Source organism: Chiloscyllium plagiosum, unplaced genomic scaffold, assembly GCF_037043375.1.
Source record: "Chiloscyllium plagiosum isolate Xiang-an unplaced genomic scaffold, Cpla_swu_hap1 HiC_scaffold_29, whole genome shotgun sequence".
Classification (NCBI taxonomy): Eukaryota; Metazoa; Chordata; class Chondrichthyes; order Orectolobiformes; family Hemiscylliidae; genus Chiloscyllium; species Chiloscyllium plagiosum.
The window spans coordinates 55,621,309-55,627,267 of NW_028270167.1; positions in this window are offsets into that span (position 1 = coordinate 55,621,309).

Genomic DNA, 5,959 nt, shown 5'->3' on the forward strand with positions numbered 1-5,959 from the left:
TGGGGTCTCAGCAGATCAGAAGACTGAGTGAATCCTTTCCCGCACATGGAGCAGGTGAATGGCCTCTCCGCCGTGGGAATGCACTGGTGTCTCTGCAGGAGAAAGATTTGAATGAATCCTTTCTCTCACACAGAGCAGATCTAAGTCCTCTACGCAGTCTCTGGTGCCTCATCAGATTGCAAGAGTCGAGTAAATCCCTTCCCGTACATGGGGCAGGTGATCAGCCTCTCCCCATTTTGATTGTGTCAGTGAGTGTCCCACTGGGAGGGGTAAGTGAATTCCTTCTCACAGTCCCCACATTTACACGGCCTTGCCCTGGTCCTGTCACATTGGTGTCATCCCAGATCACAGGACGAGTTAATCCTTAACCACATGCACAACACGAATGGTTTCTCTGGGCTGGGAATGCTGCTTTCCCCTTCCATATTCTGTATAATGTTCAGGACCTGCGGAATTGGGTGTGTTGTTAAAGCTGAGTTTCCCATCTGTGAACTCTCTCTGTAAAACAAGTTTATCTCCTTCATTACTACAGCTCCCAACACCAGCTCTCCCTTCAGTTCTCCTGAAATTCTAAATTTGGACTAATGCAATAATGTGGCTTTCTCTCACTTGTTTCTGAAAGTAAATTTGGATGATTTTGAATAACTGGACTTTACTCGCCAAACCTGTTCTTACGCTATTATTTGCGACTTTTAAGCCATGGGAAATGTGTTACCAGCTTCGATGACCGTTATAATGCTCTGACCATGGCTATGGAGTCAGTATAAGTCCATTCTAACAGTTGTCAATAGATTGTATCTAAACAGGATGCCCCCACAACAGTAGGTGCTCTGACACTCAATGTCTGTAAGTTACGTTCTTTTTCTTAAAGCCCCAGCAATCTGGCAATACAATTGAAGATATTTTATATAGTAACCTTACAGTCTCAATTGCCAGTTCCAATCCATGAAGCAGTCAGTAACACGCCCCAGTGAATTGAATTCTAACAGCAGCTTTGTCCTGTCAGGAGAGATTGAGAAGCATGAAGCTGTCTTCTCTGGAGGACGGAAATATGAAACACTTGAAATGAACAAAATTCTTCAAGAGCTAATTAGGATAGATACAGGACGATGTGCTCCATGGCGGTGTGTCTGGAATGAAATAAGCACTAACTGCGGTATCTTTACCCAGCATCTCCTTTAGCTGCATAAATGTTCAAGATTTATTTGGTGCTCTCATTCCACTCTTGTTGACTCCCATTTGTAACTGCTGTAATGTCGGTGGCCGTGCAAATTGGTAACATTTGAATCAATCTATTCGAAAACCTCTCTGTGTCTGTGTCTCACTTTTGTTCACTGAGACCCTCATTCAATCTGACCTCTTGACAAACCCTGCCCTGATATTTCCCGAGAGGGCTCAGAATGAAATGTTCACAGAAATGTTACGGTGCAAAAGGAGGCTGATTGGCTCATCAGCTCTCCAAAGGATCACCTTACCGAATGCTATTCTTCTACCTTTACCCCATAAACCTTCCCATTCGTCCCCTTCCAATAACTGTTCAAGTCGATTGTCTTCATTGTACCTGGCTCCACTACACTCTTTGGCAGTGCATTCCAGGCCATAAACTTTCTCTGCATAAAAACGTTCTGTCTCATGTCACATGTGCTTCTTTTGTCAATCCCTTAACACCGGTGCCTTCTCATTATTATTTCTTTCATGCATGTGAACAGTTTCTCACAATCAACTCTCACTGGATCCCTCTTGGAGGTACCTGGACCCCCGGAGTGCTGAATATCATATCTCCCTGTCACAGAACACCAGTGAAAGACCATTCAGTTGTTCTCATTGTGGGACTGGGTTCAGTACACCATCCAACCTCACTGTACTCCAGCAAATACACACTGGGGAAAGGCCATTCACCTGCTCTGCGTGTGGGAAGCAATTCACTCAGATATCCAGCTTGATGAAACACCGGTGAGTTCACAAGTAACCACAGCGATTGGATTTGTTTTGTTTGTTCATGGGATCACGGCATCACTTGCCAGGGCAGCATTTGTCATCCATTCTAACTGCCCAGGAGATGATTCAGAGTCAACCCCATTATTCAGGATCTGGATTCACATGTAGGCTGGACCAGGTCAGAATCAACAGTTTCACAGGCCCAATCACATGAAGATTGATTTCTGGCCTATTATTTCAGAAATAAGAATGAATAATGTTTGCAGTTGAATTAAAAGTGAAAGACCAAAATGGGTTTTATTCTGATTGAGCACTTCCTCCTGTTTTCTCAGTTGTTATTAACAGTCTCATTCTCCTCGCACCAGAACCTGATCCAGAGAGTGTTACAGAAAAGGCAGAATGGTCAGCTGCAGGTGGTCACCTGACCGGTCACTGGACCCGAAAAGTTCACTCTCCACAGATGCTGCCAGATCTGCTGAATATTTCCAGTAATTTCTGTTTTTTTGTTTCTGATTTCCCAGCATTTTCAGAAGGTTGATTTTTCGATATTCATCTTGTCTGTTGCAGAGGAGTTTATTGATGAGTTTGGAGAGTTTTGAAAATTGCAAGTTAGGCCACAAATCAGCCGTGATCATATTGAATGGCAGAGCAGGGTTAAGAGGTTGAATGGCCACCTCCTGTTCCAATGGAAGTTATCCATCTGCAGCTTGTGGCAACATTTCCCCTCACTGCTCACTTCACATCCATGTCGATCACACTGTTACTGACTGAACAAACCTCCTGTGTTTGAACTCAACCTGCTCATGCTAGTGGCTCCCCCTCCTGCCACCCAGTTCTGGATTAGTGGTGCTGGAAGAGCACAGCAGTTCAGACAGCATCCAAAGACAGGCAAAATCCGAGGACAGGTCGGATTTTGCCTGTCCTCGGATGCTGCCTGAACTGCAGAGCTCTTCCAGCACCACTAATCCAGAATTTGGTTTCCAGCATCTGCAGTCATTGTTTTTACCTCCTGCCACCCGGGTTTAACTCTCATCATGGAATGCTGTCTTATATTCCTGCGGGAATGTCCACAAAGGACTCAGCCTGTAGTCTGTATCCCCTAGGATCCACAAACCCGGTTTATTTCATCCTTCCTCTTTCATTCTGGCTATTGAACTCTCGGTTTCAATCCAATCTCCTTTCATGCTCTTCAACATGCCCATGTGCGTGGACAAGAGGCAGCTGGAATTTAATGAAGGGAAGTGGGGATTAGACAGAAGCACGAGGAGAGACGACAGCAAAGGATGATCTCATTGTAACGGCAGACTTTCTCCGTGACCCAGTGAGTGGTGAGGCACCTGAGATTGAATCTGCCTCCCCCCACAATCAGGGATTTGGGAAAACACTCAGACACTGACCTGTCCATCTGATTGTTAACACAGACAGATAGACATAAATAAATACTCACATTTAGATAGCACCTTTGATATACTGGGGAAATGAAACATGCTTCCAACCCAATGATTTCAACCTCAACTCTCTGAAAACATGGGCACAAAGTTTCCTGCTTGTACCAGGTTGTCTATCAGCCTCCCTCTTTTATTGAGAAAAGAGTTGTAAGCTGTTTAGCCTTTCCTGGTGATTGTAACCTTTGTGTCCTTGTAAGATGTATGACTGAATCTTATTTTCCTGTTCCCTGTGAGCACCACCAGCAGCAGAAATGTAACCTGTGAGCGGTTTCGGTTGGAGTATTTGTAATTTCAAATCCATTCCCACCCTCGCATACAGTGTGAAATTGCTGTAAAACTGAAGGAAAGGAGTGAGTGAGCACGCACAGAAACATCAAGGCAGCATGTGGACCTGAGCTGAATGAACCTGGCATGAGGAAAATGTGATGACAATCACAACTACTTAGAATCACAGAATCCCATAGGTGCAGAAAGAGGCTATTTGGCCCATCGAGTCTGCAATTACCTGCTCCCACCCTACCCCCATAACCCCACATTTATCATGGCTAACCCAACCCGCCGAACCTGCACACTACAGGCTATGTTAACATAGTCAATCCAGTAAAACTGCACATCTGTGGGCGGGTCACAGATTACATCCAAATGCTCGGAATTGTGGATGAAGGCTCACAAATACTTGACTCTTACACAAATGCTCTGCTTTTCAAAATAAAATCAGGGGGAAACTGCAGCCAGAAAGATTTCCAATTACCTCTGGAGGAAGAGAATTCAAAACTCGTGCCACTGAGCCAGGGGGTGCAGTGAAAGTTAGAGAGGTCTGGGAACCAAAAGAAATGTAACAGGTTGTGCAGGTTGTGAGCAAGGTGCGGGTGAGACAAGGACAAAAAGACAGTCTGTCACACGGGGGAAAGCAGGAGAGATTAAACAGCAGAAATGGTAGTCCCTCAAGGCCACGGGGAATGGAGTCAGGGCTGGGAAAGATACCAGTAAACAAAGTGTGCAGCTGTCAAAGATGTACTTTGAAAATACAGATAATAACAACATAGAGGGCAGAGTACACAGTCTGAAATTGTTGCTCTCATCGGTGAGTACAGAACGTTGTAAAGCCTGGGTAGTTCTATTACAAGCAACACATACAGGATGGGCCAAGTGTCCGCGATCTGTGCTGTAAGTTTCTGATATTTTTTTCTGACATTTGGAGTTCAAGTATGATGATGTTAATAAATTTTCAAATTGGACTGGAGTTTAATATTCTGGGGAAATGTCAAATAAATCACATTGATCCCATTCTGCAGACCCTAGTCCATAGCCTTGCATCTTCCAGCATTTCAGTTACATCCATGTCCTGCTGGTGGGACAGGACATACAGGGATGGTGATGGTGGTGTCTGGGACATTGTAAGTCTGGGACTCTGCGCACATGACTGTTTCAGGCCGTTGGTTGACGTGTCTGCGTTCAAGCGAACCCAATACGATGCTGGCAGGGTGAGAAACTACATTTGGAGCTCCTCTGCTCACCAGTTCCTTTCCTTTCTGCTTTTGTTTATTTCTTTCTCTCTCACTCACCCCCTTGCAGTCTCGGACACAAATGTCTCAACATTGAATCATGATATCAGGATGACCCTGTATCCCATGCCTCATTACTTTCTGAATAAGCCTACCATGGGGAACCTTATCAAACACCTTGCTGAAATCCATATACACCACATCCACTGCTCTGTCCTCACCAATGTGTTTGTCACATCCTCAAATAATTCAATAAGGTTTGTGAGGCATAACCTGCCGCTCACAAAGCCATGCTGACCATTTCTAATCAATCTATGCTTTTCCAAATAATCATGAATCCAGTGTCTCAGAATCCTCTCCAATAATTTGCTCACAAATGATGAAAGACTGACTCATCGATTATTCCCAGGATTATGTCAATTGCCTTACTTGAATATTTGCCACCCTCCAATCATCTGGTATGACACCAGTGGACAGTGAGGATGCAAAGATCATCGCCAAAACACAGTAATCCGTTGCCTCCCTTCCCATAACAATCTTAGTTATATCCTTTCTGGCCCAGGGGGCTTATCTATCCCCATGAATTTCAATATGATCAGCACATTCTCCGCCTTAACATTGACCTGTTCGAGTATATCAGCCTATTTCACTGTCCTCACAAGGACAAGTTCCCACTCGTGAATACTGAAGCCAAGTACTCATTAAGGACCTCCCCTACCTTCTCTGACTCCTGGCACAAGTTTGCTTCACTATAAGGTATATAAATGTGGAATTATGTCTCAGCACTGAATTAATGTAAAGATATTGCAGTGTACAATCACTCGATTACTTTGAATATTGACCTGTATTTTAACTGAGAAAACACAGTTGAATTGAATTGATTTTATTATATTTTACTTCATGCTAACATTTATTGTATTTAGAACCACAATAAGAGTTTCCTTTATATAAAACTTAAAATTCATCGCACGTTTATGTACAGAAAATATAATTAACATCTGCTTGTTCCTTCCTTTACAATGGCTGTTCATTTTGAATTTGTGGAAGTTGTACATTGTTGAAAGGAAG